A 19,576-nucleotide genomic window follows, 5' to 3' on the forward strand; every position below is an offset into this window, starting at 1 on the left:
CATTATTAAACTCGACATTAAAAGTTTGTACAGTTACACAATAGGGCTTAGGAGGAAATCCAGTGTAGACCAGTATGCTTGCCCTGGGCTGAGGTTTACGGCGGTTATAAAAATTCCTTGTTTGGGGGAAGCAAGAGTAGAGTTCTATGGAGGTCCCTTCCAAGTGAACAGGGGGCGGAGATATAAGACATCTCTGGCTGTCCTTTCAACATTTTTAAAACTAGGACAAAAAGATGTAGTTAGTTACTTACTGGTAACGGGATTTCTCAGAGCCCATGACGGCACCACGGAGAGAGAGGGGATCCGCCCAACAAGGACAGGAAACCTACAGATAAAAGGGCGGTACCTCTCTCCCGCATCCGTTGTTTACAGAGCATGAGAGGACCACCAGGTTAGTAACACAAAATTTTACAATTTAAGACCTCGCTAGACACACTACGTGGCTACAATAATTAACCAATAAGTGTGCGCACCCACACGTGAAGGGAGGGAATGTACGGGTGCCGTCATTGGCTCTGAGAAATCCTATTACCGGTAAGTAACTATGTCTTTCTCCTTCCCCTATGACGGCACCACGGAGAGAATTGCAGAGAAGTGACTCATTAGGGGGAGGACCACAGCTTCCAGAACCCTTCTCCCGAAAGTCAGGTCTGAAGAAAAGGTTAAGTCTATCCGGTAGTGATTAAAGAAGGTAGAGGGGGAAGACCAGGTTGCCGCTCTACATACCTGCTCTATCGTAGCACAGGCCTTCTCTGCCCAGGAGGCTGCCACCGCTCTTGTTGAGTGGGCCTTCAGTTTCTCCGGGGCAGCTTCTCCACGTGAGGAGTAAGATAATGTAATGGCCTCCCTTATCCATCTGGCCAGCGTGCCCTTAGAAGCTTTCTTCCCCTTACGAGGACCCTGAAAGCAGACCGAGAACTATCCTGCCTACACTCGTGTTGCCTCTAGATACTGGATTAGGCACCTTCTGACGTCTAGTGTATGCAGGACCCTCTCTTTTGTGTTCCTAGGGTTAGGGCAGAAAGAAGGGAGGGTGATTTCCTAGGACCTGTGAAATCTTGACGCCACTTTTGGTAGATAGGGTTATTCTGAAAACTGATCCTGCCTATCCTCCAAGATTTGTGTGAAGGGGGGGCCTGCCAATAGGGCCTGAATATCACTAACCCTACGTGCGGATGTGAGAGCTACCAAGAGTGCTGTTTTTAGGGACGCTTCTGACAGGGGTTCAAAAGGTGCCTCAGTTAGGGCTGAAAGGACCAAGTTCAAATCCCAGGGTGTAGCATTTCAGGATGGGATAGGGCGGGATCTAGCTGATGCCTTATTAAACCTAGATACCCATCTATCCCTGGCTAGGTCAAAATTATAGAGTGCTCCCAGGGCCACAACTTTAACTTTTAAAGGTACTTGTGGCCAGGCCCTGCTCCAAACCCCTCTGTAAAAATTACAGGATAGCCGTCAACGGAACCTCCCCACCCAACCTAGGACCTGAGACTGAAAGGAATTTCTTCCAGGTTTCCCCGTATAGTTTGGTGGTGACTGGTTTTCTACATTGAAGTAGTGTGGTGATCAAATTTGGGGAGAAACCTTTGTCTTTCAGAAGAGCCCTCTCAAATTCCAGGCAGTCAAGTGTAAGCTTGACACCTGAGGATGGAGGACCGGATCCTGAGAAAGAAGGTCCGGGAGAACCAATGGATCGGAGATTGACAACCTCCTCAGCCATGAAAACCAGGCTCTCTTTGGCCAAAAGGGGGCTATTAGGATTACCCTCGCTTCCTCTTCTCTGATTTTCCTCAGAACAGCTGGAATCAGAGCGATCGGAGGAAAAGCGCAAGCTAGAGGGTAATTCCAAGGGATCATAAAGGCATCCACGGCTACCGGGTTCCCTTTGGGATCTAGGGAGCAAAAAGAGCGTGTTTTTTTGTTCTGATTGTTGGCAAACAGATCTATGGAGGGACGGCCCCACCTTTGTACAATCTACCGAAAAACCGCCTGACTTAATTCCCACTCGCCCTGCTTCAACTGAGTCCGACTGCGGTGCGGTTTTCTACCCCTTTTATCTGTAGAGCAGATAGGGATTGCAAGTTCTCCTCGGCTAAGTGAAAGATGACCTCTGTCGTCTGCATTAGGGAATGGGACCGTGTACCCCCCTGGTGGTTCAGGTATGCCACTACTACTCGGTTGTCTGAGAAGACCCTCACGTGATGTCCTTGTAGTGTGTGCATGAACACCCGGAGTGCCTGCTCTACTGCTAGGAGCTCCTTCATGTTTGAGGACAGTTTCAGGCGTTCTGTCCAGACCCCCTGAGCTACCAGGTTGTTTAGGTGGGTCCCCCAGCCCCCGGGGCTTGCATCTGTGGTCAGGATTTGCGGTGTCGGGATTGTCCAAGGAATCCCCCGGGCCAGATTGTGCATGTTCCCCCACCACTCTAGGGAAAGTGTGGTTTTTACAGATAGCGTTAACCGCCCTTCTAAACGCCCTTTTAGTGCCTTTTCTGCTTCTAGGATTTCCCACTGAAGGGTCCTGGTATGTATTTGAGCCCATTGAACGGCCAGAAAGCACGCTGTCAGGGAACCTAGCAGGGACATGGCCTTCCGAAGGGACATAGACAGGTGGGATTTCGCCCGTGATATCAGGTTTAAGATTTTTTGAATTTTCCCTGGGGGGAGACGACACTCCTGAATTTTTGAATCCAGTATGACGCCTAGGTACTCCTGTATCTGGCATGGTTCTGTTTTGGACTTTTCCAGATTCAAAAGCCACCCTAAGCAAGTCAAAGAATCCATGACCTTTTCCAGATGGGATTTGCAGTCTAGGAAGGAGCTGCCTATTATCAGGAAGTCATCTAGGTATGGGACGACCTGGGTGTTCTGCTCCCTTTAGATGAGCCATCACCTCTGCAACCACTTTGGTTAAGACCCTTGGGGCTATGGCGATGCCGAATGGGAGGGCTCTATATTGGTAGTGCTTGACCACTCCACCCATAAGAACAGCTACCCTGAGGAACTTCTGGTAGTCCTTGTGTATCGGGACGTGATAAGCGTCTTTTAAGTCCAGGGCAGCCATGAAACCACCAGGAAACAGCATTTTTATTGAAAATTTTATTGTTTCCATTTTGAAGGGTTCCACCTTCAACAGCTTGTTCAGCTTTTTCAGAATCACAATCGTCCTGTACTGTATGTCCCATCTGTTTTTTTCTCAGGATAGTGGAGAATAGAAGCCCAAGCCTTCCTCCCCACCCAGGACCTCCTGGAGGACTGCTTTCCCTACTAGTCCCCGGATTTTCTGCTCCAAGGCTAGTTGCTCCTCGTTTGAAGATCTTTCAGGGGTTATAATAAAGTTTCTCTGAGGGACTTTGAAGAACTGGAGTTTCAGGCCCGATTGAATTAGGGTCAGAATCCATGAGCTGTTGGACATTAGCTCCCAGGCCGGGAGAAAACTTGATAAGCCCCCCCCTCCCCACACCCGGGGCAAATCTTCATTGGGGGGCCTTTCTATTATCACTGGAGGGCTTGTTAAATAGGAATCCCTTGGTCTTCCTTCTCCTGTCTTCCCACCTATCCTGCTCTTTAGGGGGTTTCCTACGCATAAATCTTCTACTCCGAAAAGGCTTCCTGTAAGCAGCATTAGACGGGACAGGAAACCGTTTCTTATTATCCCCCGCTTTATCCAGGATGTCATCAAGGGCAGGCCCAAATAGAAACTCGCCCTCACAGGGGGTGGAGCACAATCTGGATTTAGTTTGTAGGTCCCCGGGCCAACATTTGAGCCAGAGGGCTCGTCTAGCCACGTTGGCAAGCCCCGCCGCTCTAGCACTTAACCTGACGGAGTCCACCAAGGCGTCTGCCAGGAAGGCCGCTGCCCTTTTCATTATCAGGATGGCTTCAAGGATTGTGTCTCTGGATGTCTCCTGCCTCAGTTGTGATTCTAGCTGGTCCAACCAGACCATTAGGGATCTGGCCGTACACGTGGCAGCTATCGCCGGTTTTAACCCCCCCCCCAGAGGCTTCCCAGGAACCCTTTAAGAAGGTGTCTGCCTTTTTATCCATGGGTTCTTTCAAGACACCCATGTCTTCAAATGGAAGGAAGTATTTTTTTGAGGCTTTGGCTATAGCGACATCCAGTTTCGGTGCTTTCTCCCAAAAGGAGCATACGGGGTCCTCAAACGGGTACCTTCGTTTAGGGGAAAGGAAGCCCTTCCTCTCAGGTCTTTTCCACTCTTTCATAATCAGCGAATGAACATGTTCATTGAGTGGAAAAGATCTCCTTTTTTGCTGTTCTAGGCCACTAAACATCATGTCTTGTATGGATTTTTTGGGACGGGGATCTGTTAGACCCATGGTAGACCTGACTGCCTTGATAAGGCTGTTTCCTCAACGGGAAAACAGCTCCGACCTCCTCTAACTGTAGACGAGGAAGAGGAGGAGGAAGAGGTGGAAGTGTCCGAATCCCCGTCATCCTCAGAACTACTAGATGTGGACTCGGGGGGGGGGGGGGATATGTTAGTTTTCTTTAATCTTTTGCCCTGAAAAGATTTAATAGTGTTTTCAACTTGCGACTTAATTAGGTCTCTAAGATCAGAGGCAAATCTCGGGGTTCCCTCGCATATGGTCTGCTCAATGCAGGAGCTGCAGAGTCTCTTTTCCCAAGTAGTGGGCAAGGCCTCAGTGCATAAAACACAAGTCCTATTTTTTGTTTTCCCTGTACTCTTTTTCCCTACGGGAGACAAAAGAGAGAGAGCAAGGGCCCCTAGTTACAAAGTGGACTTTCACGAAGTTCACTTACCAACCAGACGGAAGAGCAGGTACCAGTTCAGGATGTGGAGCCATCTTTGTAGCCGAAGTCCTCCTGGAAGATGCCGAGGTGGAGTCCTTGCTACGCTGCGACGATCTGCCAGAGCGCCCGCTTCCACTCCGGTCCTGGCCTTCCGGTCCCTTTTTCCATTGGGTTGGCAGTGGTGGTGGTGACTGAGGATGTAGCTGCTGCTCCTCAGGTAGGTCCTGGTCACTCATTGTTAGTTTTTTTTTTTTTTTTCACACAGCGTGCCAGAGCCCAGAAGAGCAAATACTGGCGTCCTCTGCTGTGTTTTAAGTGCCTGTAGTGACCTGGCCCCCCCTTGCTCCCTGGCACCCGTGGGGGGACACCCTCGCCTGCACAGACTGGTTACCCAGTCATGCATTGCAGCGCCGCGTCATCTGGGGGAAATTGCGCAGTGAACCCGGAAGCTTAAATGCATGTTGCCGGGCAGCGTGCGTTCTCACCTCTGCAACCAGGGGGGTCTAGCACAGTCCTGGCGGCCTCCTCTTCATCCAGACCCCCCTCCGCAGACCCTAAAGGCCCACTGACCTCAGCAGTGGCGCTTCAGGACACCGCACCAGCCGAGGCAGGGGGACCCCCGCTGCCTGGATCGGACTGGCCGGGCCTGGCATCCCACGACGTCCATCTTCTGGCACCCCGCAGGTATGCCTCCTCCGGACTGTAGGGTCCCGTCAAGGACAGGAAACCAACTGATGCGGGAGAGAGGAACCGCCCTTTTATCTGTAGGTTTCCTGTCCTTGAAGGGCGGATCCCCTCTCTCTCCGTGGTGCCGTCATGGGTGAAGGAGAAATACATTTTGCCTGACAAGGGAATGTCACCAGGTTTATTGCCACCCGATCTGAGCACAGCACAACGTGGGGACAAAGATCCACAATTCCAGCGACATGTTGCTTTCTGGGCTGACTGCTGTAGTTTTGATAAGTGATCCTCCACCAGCAGGAGACTGCCACAAGAGGACTAGTAAAGCTGCTGCCATGTAGTCCAACCCTGTCCCCACAACTGATGAATAGCTCTGTACAGTGTGCATTGGTAGCTTTCTGCCTATCAGTGGTGTGGGTGGGGTTATACAGAGCCCAGCATTCAGAGAATTTGTAGATCTGCAGCAGACACAGTTACTCTGAACTGCACCAAGCGATCCATCACTGGAATCAGGGTCTCTGCCCCTTAATCACCCTGCTCTCAGATGGGGCAGCAAAATCCTGGTGACAAATTCACTAACCCCATCCAGCTTCAGGTGCAAGTATTAGAATTGATTCTGATGCTCAAAATTAAATGTAAAGGCCAGTGGCTAATGGCAGGCAATAGGTACAGCAAAGTGTGGAAAAGTTACCTGCAGGATTGTAGGGAACAAACTTCTCAATGTCGGGGTACTGCAGCTCATCTGTCTTATCAGAAGTGCCAGAAACCTAGTGGGGAACAGGAACCAGGTCACAAGCTTCATTTATCCAGGGTTTACCATTAGGTTCTCCATATATGATCTAAAATGGAGTCAGCCAAGTCCTTGTGGCATAGCTGTGGCCTGGCCATACACTGTTTGGCTAGCAGCCATCTCTCCCAACATACAGATGAGCTCTCATGTGTTCTGTGGGGAGGAGGGTAATCTGCTGCCTCTAAGCAATTTGTGCCTAGAGAACAAGGAGCGGGTATTTGAAATGAACATTTGTTAGGTGAGGAGACCCCCATACACATTACACAGCTAGATTAGCCAGATATTAGCCCACTTTAATCCAACAGAAAACAATGGGACTTGTAATTGTGGCGCCCCTGAGGGTTCAGTCGCCACAGAGGTACTGCACCTCACCCAGAGGTGTGGTGTCCCCTTCTCTCAGGTAAGGAGGGAGTGCTGCAGAGAACCCCAACACCCGCATTCAACACCACACTGCTCCAGGCCGGCTGGAGGAACAACATGCATGAGCACAACTGCTGAGCCCTGTCCCTGACTGGAGTAGGAGGAACCCAGAGGTAGGGGGAACCAGTAGTGGGTGTGGGTGGAGGAAATAGTTTAAGGGAGCACTATAGTAGTAGGTATATAAAGGGGAGCCATTTTAGGGTGGCAGGAGAGTTCGGTAGAGGAGTCAGTGGAGAACAGTCAGGGAGCAGAGTCTCTTTAGGTGCTCTGCTCCTCAAGCAGGGCCCGGTGCTAGAGGCTCAGGAGGGGAGCAGAGAAGTAGGCTCCGATCTAAGGAAGGGGTCCTAGGGGGTACGGGCGAGTGCAGGACAGCACCCATACGCCCTGCATCTGTCAGAAGACAGAGGGATCGTAGGCCGCAGGAAGGGGACCGGCCCCTGGTCCAGCCGTGTAACTCCAGGTCTCGGCTGGGAAAACCGGAGCTTCTGGCTTATATAGTAAGTTGCCGAAGCATCATTCTAATCCTCATGAGGGTCAAGCAGGTCCAGGAACTCCAACGTACAGGAGGGGCTTCAGAGCACCCGAACGGGATTGAGAGTGGTTAAGAGCAGGGCAGGAGTGAGAAAGCTAGACCGTCTTCACGCTGGGTCTAGGATCACAAGAAAGAGGGGTTGTCAGGTGCTCCTAATCTACCTGAGGAAGTGCTGAACCTCTGCCTGGTGAACGCAGTGCGACGTGGGAGGCCGACAACTGTACAGTGCACCAATGGAACTGTCATAAGAACTGTGAGTAAAGACTCAGATGACTGCACCGCACTGCCTCCGTCCATTCTTTATCTGCGCCATCTTTCCCTCCCTGCACTACAACGCCCAGCGCAACTTTCACCAGCTTATACTGCCGTGGAGCAAGCTCTACCTGTGGAGAGCCACACCATCCCTGCTGCCTTAACACCAGCTCCAGAGGACTGCGCCACAGCGGCGGCTCCCTTTGGCCGCATTTCACAGGTGGCGTCACAAACACTTTCCCCAGATCCCCCAATATCTTCCCCTCTTTACTGACTGCCCTGGGTCACAGACCGGGCCAGCCACGGTGATATCCCCTATACCGGCATCCATAGGCCCGGCTGCCGAGTACCCCACGGCCCAGGGGGCGCATCGTAATAGTAGAAAATGCCATGTGATCTTCTTGCCGATGTTTCCTATGGCATTTTAGGATTATGTAGCTACAAGTCCGCACTTAGGCCCGGCTGCCGAGTACCCCACGGCCCAGGGGGCGCGTCATAATAGTAGAAAATGCCATGTGATCTTCTTGCCGATGTTTCCTATAGTATTTTAGGATTATGTAGCTACAAGGCCGCACTTAGAATATTGTGCACAGTTCTGGGCTCCAGTGCTCAGGAAAGACATATTGGAGCTAGAGAGGGTACAAAGGAGGGCGACTAAGGTAATAAAGGGAATGGAGGGACTAGAATACCCAGAGAGGTTGTCAAAATTAGGCCTATTTACATTGGAAAAGAGAAGGCTTAGGGGAGACCTCATAAACATGTATAAATACATCAGGGGGCTGTACAGAGATCTCTCCCATGACCTGTTTATACCAAGGATGGTGACAAAGACGAGGGGGCACACTATGCGTCTGGAGGAAAGGAGGTTCCTGCACCAGCATAGAAGGGGATTCTTTACGGTCAGAGCCGTGAGACTCTGGAACTCTCTGGGAGAGGAAGTGGTGATGTCCAACTCACTTAATGAGTTCAAGAGAGGCCTGGACGCCTTTCTTGAGAACAATAAAATTACATCTTATGCTTAGTGATAGTTAATTAATCCAGGGATTTAATCTAACTGCCAGATTGGTGTCGGGAAGTGAATTTTTCGTCAATGATGTAAATTGGCCTATACCGCATGGTATAGGAATAGCGGAATAGCTGCAGTGCACAAGAAATAGGCTGAACTGGATGGACGTGTAGCACCCCGAGGGCTCGGCTGCTACAGGGGTATTGCACCTCAGTCCAGAGGTGTGATATTCCACTCCCAGGTAAGGATGGAGTGTGGACCGGGGCTCAGTAGGCTGCATGCACCACACACACCCCATTTCCGAGGAACAGACCAACGGTGCTCCCACTAGACAGAGTGCAGGCACAACAGCTTCTGTTCCTGGCTGGAGTGGGGAGGGGAAAGTACACCCAGTGGTGTAGGAGCAGATAGGGGTGGGTCTCTGGGCATAGGCAGGAGCCCATTGGTTGCTAGTCACCTGGGCTCACACAGAGGGAGGTATAAAAGGTGGGCACCATCTTAGTTCAGTTCAGAGAGGAGGAGAAGAAGACAGGAGCTCAGCCAGAGAGGGCTGACAGGGAGCCGTGGCTCAGTCTGGGCCCAGCTCCAGAGGCAGGCCTGGAGTGGAGGCCAGAAGCAGCAGAGAGAGAGAGGAGGAGGAACAGAAAGGAAAGTAAGAAAGGAACTGGAACAGAGGAGAAAGGAAGCAAAGAACACAGAGAAAGGCCCAGAGACACGAAGGCAGAAGGAACCCCATATGTCCAGAGGAGATACAGGGTGAAGGGTTGGCAGAGCAGGGTACCGGAACCCAAATTGGTGGAGGCGACTAATCCTCAGCCAAAACCGGAGGTTGTGACCACATCTTGGTGCGACCCCTCACTACATCCACCAGAAAGGCATACCGCATAGGGTCAGGGAAACCGGGAGAGGTTTCGCCAACAGAAGGCCCGAGGAAGTTGGACAAAGGTGGGTCACTGGTGGGGACGGCCAGTAAAAAGGAAGAGAGGGGAGTTCTGTGCCACGCTCTGGAATTGCCTGGGAGTTGACCGAGTCCCTCACCTGGTGGACGCAGCACGGCTTGGGCAGTCATCGCCTGCAGCATTGACCTGAATAACAACCGTGAGTAAAGCTTTGGAAACTGCAATTACAAGTCTCTGTGTTTCATCGCTGCACCAGCACCATCAGTACTGGTACACTCACACCATCACTACCACCATCATCCACATTAGCTGCCCTGAGGCAATACTCCTCCCGTGGGGAGTTATCCCATACTCAGCTGCGCAACCAACATCAGCCTCAGCGGTCGGCAGCGCAGCGGCAGTCCCCACTGACCGCAATCCACGGGTGGCGTAGTCGGACACTTATTACAATACAAATAGACTGCCACTGGTTTGACCACCCTGGGCACGGACCGGGTCACCGCCACGGAGAACTACAACCCCCAGCGATCCGGCTCCGGGTATTCCCCCTGCACAGCAGCAGCACAACACAGGCCCAGGGGGCGCGTCAGACGCTTGTCTTTTTTCGGCCTTATAAACTATGTAACTATGTAAAGTCTGTACATCAGTACAGGGCAGAACACAAAAGCGGTGTATGATCAGAGCTGCGGTAATACATTATACCTGTATAACAGCTGGCGCAGGCTTTGGCACTTTCCGGTCTCCTTTCAGAGGCTGCCCGTTCTTCTGGGTCATTACTTGCTTGCTGACATTTCCTAGAGCTTTTCTTGATGTTTTCCCACATGATACAGAACCACGCACTTTGTCCTGGTGGCTTTTGACAAGTGACTTTCCTTTAGGGAAATATAGATCATGTGAGGACGGTTCCTGAGCCAACCATGTGGAGCATCAATGGGCATGAAAGTGAAAGATTGCCAACACCAAAGCTGCAGAGGCAAAAGTCTTCCAATACACAAGGAACAGAATTATGCCCACCTGGATGTCAGGTGTACTAGTAATCCCAGCACCCAACCCTCATGCCCAAAAGGACTACGTCATTTCTGCACTAAAAGCATTTCACATGTCAAAACCCCACTGAAGTGGCACTTTAACCCCTTACCAACATGATTTGCAGTTACATCATATGCCAGCTCTGACTTCTTGCCTGGAAGATGATGCCTGTGATATTTAGCCATCATCTGCCTTTAATAGCCACATGTAGAGCAGAGCTCCACCTGTTAGAGATGGACAGCAGCATTAACAGCGAACTGAGAAGGGAGTCATGCCATGTGCCCATCTGTGCCCCTGTAACACGATCGTGGGATGCCATCACTGCCAGGAAGGAGTCTGCTGAAAAGACCCATGACTGTCATGACAGATCTGTGAATGCTGGCTATATACTGCAGTATTGCTGTACATAACACAAGAAACCAGATGATTGCATGTTCACGTCCCCTAAGGCTATGTGCCCACGATGCAGAAATGCTCCGGATTTTTCCTGAGCGTTTCTGCATCTCCCCTGGAAGACAAAACGCATGCGGATTGTACATGCGGATTGTACATGCGGATTGTACATGCGTTTTTCCTGCCAGGGACATGCGGATGTGAAGCGTTCTTCACATGCATTTCCACATGTGGGTTTTCAAGCGCTTTCCAAGCGATTTTAGCATCACTTAGAAAGTGCTTGTCAACTTCGTCACCGGCATGGATTTATATAGTGTGACCCGAGAGAATGTCAAAAAATAAATCTATACTTACCATCCGATGGCCCCCGGAGTCTTGCTTCACTCGGTGCTGACTGCCGGCAGATCGCAGTACACTGCGCTGAAGGACCTGCCGATGTCAGCGTTGTGTGACCCGTCACAAGAATATGACGTCAGCGCAGGTCCTTCAGTCCATCGCGATTTGCCGGCATGAGAGGAGGAGCGCAACGGGGGCCGCCAGAAGGTAAGTATCATATTTATTTTTTATTTTATTCTTTTTTTCACAGTTTCTATGGTACCTGGGTCCGGAGGAGAGTCTCCTCTCCTCTAGACCTGTGTACCATCCGCACATTGGAACACGTGGATTGCGCATCTACATATACAGTGATGCGTAGTCCATGCGTTCTAATGCAAGTCAATGGCAGCGAAAACGCAGCACTTCCGCAAAATAATTGGTAGTGCTGTTTTTTTTTCCCGCAATGATAATCCGCAGCGGAAATTTCCACAGCATGTGCACAGCACATGCGGATTATCATTGGGGAATATGGCAGGCCTTCTACCATGCGTTTTTAAGCGTTTCTGCAGCGTTTTTGCCACTGCGGAAACGCTTAACCGCTTCCCGACCGCCCACTGTACATAAACATCCGTGCTGCCTGGGCTCTGCGCAGCACGGACGTTTAAAAACGGTGGGTGGTCTCGCAGCGCTCTGGACCCCCAGGGTCCTTCAAGAGCGGTGCAGAGCGATATCTGTGACAGGGAACATCATCGGGACCTGATTGGATCAGGTCCCAGTGATGTTAACCCTTTGCTGTCTTCTATATGCCGTGATCTATAGTGATCGCGGCATATAGAAGACAGCAGGAGGAGAGGGGGTGATATACTTACCTCTCCGAAGACCCCTGATACCTTCCAGGACCTTGGGTTGCTATGGCAGCTGGAGGTCACATGACCGCCTCCAGCTCTGCCATATATGGTGTCCTGCCAGGGTCAGCCTGCAGCTGAAGCCTGGCAGGACACACTGACTGTGTGAAGATCTCATGTAATGTAATACATGTCTATTACATTACATGAGATCAGCGATCAGAAAAATAAAAATTATTGTCCCATACAGGGACTAAGTAAAAATGTAAAAAAAAGTTAAAAAAAAAATGTTTTGAAACTGTTAAAAAAAAAAAAAATACAAAATAAATTAAAATAAATAAAATATTAAACCGATAAATCCGTATATTTATGCAAAAATAAAAAAAGTACACATATTTGGTATCGCCGCGTCCGAAACAACCTGAGCTATAAAACTGTCACACTAACAACTTCTGTGCACACCGTAATAAAAATAAATAAAAAACGGAGCAAAAAACTATGCTTTTTCCTCATATCGCCAAACAAAAAGTGGAAAAAAATGCGATCAAAAAGCAAAATGGAAATAAAAATGGTACCGCTGAAAAAGTCATCTTGTTCCGCAAAAAAAAAGCTGCCATACAGCTCCATCAGCCGAAAAATAAAAAAGTTATAGCGCTCAGAATAAAGCAATGCAAAAAAAATATTTTTTCTATAAAATTGTTTTATTCTGTAAAAGCACCAAAACATAAAAAAAATATACAGTAAGTGTAGTATCGCTGTAAACGTACTGACCCGAAGAATAACGCTTCCTGATCACTTTCACCACATGCAGAACGGCATAAAAAAAACCTCAAAAAACAATTCCTGAATTGTTGGTTTTTGTTAATTTTACCTCCCAAAAAACGGAATAGAAAGCGATCAAAAAATGTCACGTACCCAAAAATGGTACCAATAAAAATTTCAACTCGTCCCGCAAAAAACAAGCCATCACATGACTGTCGGCCGAAATATGGAAAAATTATAGCTCTCAAAATATGGCGATGCAAAAACTAGATTTTGCAAAAAAAAAGCATCTTAGTGTGTGACAGCTGTCAATCATAAAAACCCGATATAAATCTGGTATCTCTGTAATCGCACCGACCTGAAGAATAAAGTAATCTCATCACTTATACCGCACGAGGAACGGCGTAAAAAAATAAATAAAACCAATTCTTCACCTGCTACTGATTTGTTTATTATGTCTCCCAAAGATCGCAGTAAGGCTCTGCTCACATTTATCCTGCGTTCTGCGCTGAGCACTTACACCAGAGTTTCCGTGTAAATCTCTGAAATACGTGATTCAGACGGAACCCATGACGGAAGATTCCCTGTAATGAGGCAGATATAGGCCACTGTGGATGCCGTCTGGCCTGTGATCCCACGGTGTCATTTGTTTTAGGCGTGCATAAAAGTGCGGTTGGCCACAGTTTTGTGTACTAATGAAAAAAAGGACACCGCTAAACAGAGGCCAGACGGAGTCCAGAGTAACTCTGCTGCCTCATTATAGTGAATGGATCCTGCAGGGGGTTCATCTGAATTACATCACTTGGAAATTTAGATGGAAACCCCGATGTAAGTGCTCAGCCTAGAGCGCCGGATAAATGTTACGTAAAATGTTCCCAATAAAAGCTTCAACTCAGTCCTCAAAAAAAGCTAGTCCCCACTCAGGTCCGTCATCTGTTAAAAATATAAGGGACTTCCAAGTTACTGGTAGCAGAAAGGCTCTGGAAAAGCGAAATGGCCCTTGCCCCCCAAAAGAAATTCAGAAAATGTTGTGCTCCCAAATCCAAATGCCTATTCTACAATAATTTGTTCTCCACTTGTCAAATAGCACTCAGTCCCCCCCAGATCTCGCCGTATGGCTGAGCGGTACGATACAGCCACATATGGGATATTGACACTTTTAGAAGAAATTGTGTGACACATTTCGGCACCATTTTTACCCATTGCCCTGTGTGAAAATGTAAAATCTGAGGGTAAAACATTTTTTTGTGGCAAAAATATAATTATGCTTTTTTCACTGCCCAATGGTATAAATTTAAAAATTGAAAAATACTCACTACTTCCCTAGATGAATTCCTTGAGAGGTGTAGTTTACAAAATGGGGTCACTTGTGGGGGTTTCTGCTGTTTCGGCATGTCCGCGACTCTTCAAATGTGACATGGTGTCTGCCACCTATCCCAGCCAACATAGCGCTCCTTTCTCTTCCGAACCCTGCCGTACACCAAAGCAGTGGTTTTCCCCCACATATGGGGTATCAGCGTACTCAGGAGAAATTGCACAACAAATTTCATGGTGCAATTTATCCTGTTACCCTTATGGTCATACAAAATTAGGGAATGAAAAACATTTTTTGTGGGAAAATGTGAAAATTTTATTTTTATGGCTCAATATTATAAACTTCTGTGAAGCACTTGGGGGTGCAAGGTGCTCACCACACATCTAGATAAGTTCCCTAAGGGGTCTAGTTTCCAAAATGGTGTCACTTGTGGGGGGTTTCAACTGTTTAGGCACATTAGGGGCCCCCCAAATGCAACATGGCGTCCGTTAATTATTCAAACAAATTTAACATTCAAAAATTCAAATGGCGCTTCTTCCCTTCCGAGCCCTGCCGTGCGCCCAAACAGTGGTTTGCCTCCACATATGGGGTATCAGCGCGCTCAAGAGAAATTGCACAAAAAATTTTGGGGTCCATTTTTTCCTGTTACCCCTGTGAAAATAAAAAAAATTGGGTCTAAAGTAACATTTTTGTGAAAAAAGTTAAATGTTCATTTTTTTCTTCCACATTCCAAAAATTCATGTGAAGCACCTGAAGGGTTAATAAAGTTCTTGAATGTGGTTTTGAGCACCTTGAGGGGTGCAGTGTTTAGAATGGTGTCACTTTTGGGTATTTTCTGTCATAAAGACCCCTGAAAGTGACTTCAAATATGATGTGGTCCCTAAAAAAATGTTTTTGTTAATTTTGTTGGAAAAATGAGAAATCGCTGGTCAACTTTTAACCCTTATAGCTCCCTAACAAAAAAAAATTTTGGTTCCAAAATGGTGCTGATGTAAAGTAGACATGTGGGAAATGTTATTTATTAACTATTTTGTGTGACATATCTCTGATTTAAGGGCATAAAAATTCAAAGTTTGAAAATTGCAAAATTTTCACCAAATTTCCGATTTTTTCACAAATAAACGCAAGTGATATCGAAGAAATTTTACCACAATCATGAAGTACAATATGTCACGAAAAAACAGTCTCAGAATCAGGGGGATCCATTGAAGCGTTCCAGAGTAATTACCTCATAAAGTGACAGTGGTCAGAATTGAAAAAATTGGCCCGGTCACGAAAGCAAAAACAGGCTCTGGTGCGAAGTGGTTAAACAACTAATCGTGGGCACACAGCCTAAGGGGACAAAAAGGAAAAAGTTTAATCTCTACATTCAAATCACTCCTGCCCCTCTATGACCCATTTTAAAATAAAACATATGGGCGTTATCCAATCAAAATATAAAAATAATTAACCTGATCAGTGAACGGCATAAAAACAAAAACCCTCATATGGCTGTATGGACAGAAAAATAAAGCTACTGCTCTTAGAAGAATAAGAAAAATGCAGAGACGGGAAACATTGTCAGGAAGGGGTTAAATTCTGCCACTTCTATAGAAAATTGAACCCATTTCGCTGACTGCCTTCAATGGCAGCCAAATAAGGCAGAGGGTTAGAGGAATACCGACCTTATATTGTAGACTTCTAGGATGCTTAAGAAGTGGACATTCCCTTTAAGCTACATTGTGCAGACAAAGCCATGGCAGTGCAGAAGGCCGACAAGATCTCAGTGGAAAGGCTGCAGGTTTGCGTCTGCATTAGGCAAGTTATAGAGGTAGAAGTGTTGGGACCTTGTTGCTGTGCAGGTAGAATCTGGAGCCTCGGCACCGTCCTGCGGAGCCCATACTACAGGGAGGAGGAGCAGCGCCATGTGTAGTAATCTGAGCAGGATAGTCAATGTTCAGCCAGCACTGATGGAGACTGACACCCCAACTCATTACCCAATACATGACCGGCTTAAAGACCCTCTCCCATCAGAGCTTATCCTCTTACTATATTGTAATCAGATTATACAGCACTGTACTTACAGCGGCTCATTATACCTTTCTACTGGGCTAATTATTCTCTTTTCTCTTCTCTATGTAGAATTAGCTGGGTCCCCTCCTGACCCAGCCGCTCTCACCCCCCTGCCAGGGACTTTTGCAGTGACTTATGACTCATACAAGGAAAACTGACCTCCTGTTTCTACATACAGCTTATAAATATTAGCAAAAATGTCCAATCACATTGTAAATATAACGACATCCAAAAATGTGTGTGTCCAATGGACATTCCACACGGACAGTGTAGAGCAGGGGTCTCACTCGGCTGGGTATATGGGCCGCATATGGAAAAAAATAGATTTTGGGGGGCCGCATTCTTTGCAGGTCAAAGTGACATTTTTAGTGATGCCATTTTTTTTGTATACACCGTCTGAACATTTTTGCTGTGTTTATTTTATTTTTTTATAGCTTGGGTCGTTACGGATGTGGCGATAATAAATGTGCACTTTTTGTGTTTACTTTAGTTTATATATTTAGTTTATATATAAAGCAGCATTTTTAGTGGCAAAATATTTTTTCTTGCTTTATTTTTACAATTTTGTTTCCCTCTTTTGGCCACATAGAGTAATATAGTTTCAGAATTAGCACCATATATAGTAATTCTGTCAAACATCTAGTAATGTGCCCCATCCTGGTGGTCCCCACCTTGCAGTAATATGCCCCATCCTGGTGGTCCCCACCTTGCAGTAATGTGCCCCATCCTGGTGGTCCCCACCTTGCAGTAATGTGCCCCATCCTGGTGGTCCCCACCTTGTATTAATATGCTCCATTTTGGTGGTCCCCATCTTGTATTAATATGCTCCATTTTGGTGGTCCCCATCTTGTAGTAATGTGCCCCATCCTGGTGGTCCCCATCTTGTAGTAATGTGCCCCATCCTGGTGGTCCCCATCTTGCAGTAATGTGCCCCATCCTGGTGGTCCCCATCTTGCAGTAATATGCCCCATCCTGGTGGTCCCCATCTTGCAGTAATATGCCCCATCCTGGTGGTCCCCATCTTGTAGTAATGTGCCCCATCCTGGTGGTCCCCACCTTGTATTAATATGCTCCATTTTGGTGGTCCCCATCTTGCAGTAATATGCCCCATCCTGGTGGTCCCCATCTTGTAGTAATGTGCCCCATCCTGGTGGTCCCCACCTTGCAGTAATGTGCCCCATCCTGGTGGTCCCCACCTTGCAGTAATGTGCCCCATCCTGGTGGTCCCCACCTTGCAGTAATGTGCCCCATCCTGGTGGTCCCCACCTTGTATTAATATGCTCCAATTTTGGTGGTCCCCTTCTTGTAGTAATATGCCCCATCCTGGTGGTCCCCATCTTGCAGCAATGGGCCCCATCCAGGTCCCCTTCTGGTAGAATTGTCCTCTGCGATTAAGAAAAAAAATAAAAAGATTCCTCTCACCTGTCCTCCATTCCCTCTGCGTCCTTTGTGCACATGTGGCCCGCTGGCACAGACCCTTTGACGATCCGACCTGGTCCAGGAGGAGCAGCTGACAGCAGCGTTGCATCGACGCGCAGAGACCAGCTCTCTGCACAATATTTCCAATGCCAGCCGCCAGCCAATCAGAGGCCAGCAGCTGATATCTGCGCATGGTAGTGACGTCAAGAGGTCTCTGCCTGCAGGCTGAATAAAGGAGCCTCAGGGGCCTCATGCAGCCCTCTGGCCACGTGTTTGAGACCTCTGGTGTAGACGGTTATGTAAAAGAATGGGAAGCCACTAGGTGGCAGCACAACGTCACATAACAGGATTTTTTATCCAGATGGCTGTGAATCTACTAGTCATTAGGTTACCTGACTCAAGTAATCATTCATAGATCTCCACAGCCAAATGTAGATGTATTGAAGTAGAACAGTGAGACCAGAACCAGTTAGGCTTGTATTTTACCAGTGAGATTCAAAGACACAATTTAAACTTCCTTGACATTACAATAATAAATACCAACCAAGGCCGGTTACCACAACACTGAAAACTGACAGCCACAAGTGGGTTACTATCCTGGCAGAGCTACCATCCGGCTCCCCTACGTAGAGGAATACCGAAAAGCCAATATATACGCCTAAGGAGAAATTGCTCAACGGTGAATGAGTACATGATAAAATCGAGGGAATTACAAAAACGCTTCCTACAAAAGGGATATCCTAAAAAAGTGCTAGGCCAGCGCCCTTACAAGAGACAGAAATTCTCTATTGACCCCTAAAGCACGAGAACAAGATAATGAGATCCATCTAATAGGAACCTACGACGACCGAAATCAGGGGGTGATGAACATACTCTATGATCTTTGGGCAATTTTGAGATCAGATAAAGATCTGCAAGATGTGGTCCCTGAGAGCCCCAGGGTCACATACAGGAGAGGCAGGAACCTTAGAGACCACCTTGTGCGCAGCCACTTTGTGGAGGACAACACGGGCAAAACAACGTGGCTGAGCAGTGACACCACGGGGACTTATAGATGTGGTGACTGCAAAGCCTGCAAATACATCTGTAAAAGCAAGAAATGTATCAGTGCCACAACCAAACTAGAAGACCAAAATCACGAATTCACAAACTGCAAGACGCAAGGAGTAATCTATATGGCAACTTGCCAATGTCCGATGAACTACATCGGCAAAACCAAAGAGTTCCGGAGATGGATATTGGACCATATCGGTTATGTCAGACGTAGGGAGGACACAACTCTCTCGAGACACATGCTTGAGAAACACACCTTGGACCCGTTTTCTTTATACTTTCAAGCCATCGAAGTAGTACGCCCCCCGAGAGGAGGTAATTGGAACCAACTGCTGCTTCAGAAAGAAAGTAGATGGATCCATAGAATGAAATCCTATAACCCACACTACATAAATGAAACATTGTCCTTCTCATGTTTCATTGACACATAACAACATTTTCACCCCCTATGAAACCTCTTGAACCTCGCTAGACCTAAAAACTCTCTAAAATATAATATGTAGAATCCAGTCCATGTTCTTCATAATGGATATTGGTCCACATAACTATCAAATCAGCGCCATATAGGACCAAAACTATTAAAGTTATTATACTTTAAAATCACAAAATGACCTCTTGAACAAATTGAACTTTGATAACAATTGGACAAATTTCATCAGAATTTCTTCCTTTGTTTTTAGATTATAAAATACTCATCTGAAGACTTAATAATCCAGATACATGGATACAATCAGACACACTGATACAATCAGAATAAAAGTCATCCCAATGTCTATTATTATGGACATATTGATACGATCAAATGAAATGAACTTTGAGGAAATAGACGTCCGCAAGCGTTTGCTGGTGTGGAAGCAGTGACATAGCCAGATGGCATTTGTCACGATGAAAGGAAGTTCTGCATCGATGTAAGTGTAGGTGGGACGAGGTAGCACATGAAACAGGCAGATCTGTCTGTAAACCAAACAAATGACAAACTCCGAACAAACACTATTAACAACTCATATCGCAACAAACTCGTAGAGACGACATTATAAGAT

The sequence above is a fragment of the Phyllobates terribilis genome, unplaced genomic scaffold (genome assembly GCF_046119375.1).
Source record: "Phyllobates terribilis strain yellow unplaced genomic scaffold, ASM4611937v1 Scaffold_360__1_contigs__length_1932075, whole genome shotgun sequence".
Classification (NCBI taxonomy): domain Eukaryota; kingdom Metazoa; phylum Chordata; class Amphibia; order Anura; family Dendrobatidae; genus Phyllobates; species Phyllobates terribilis.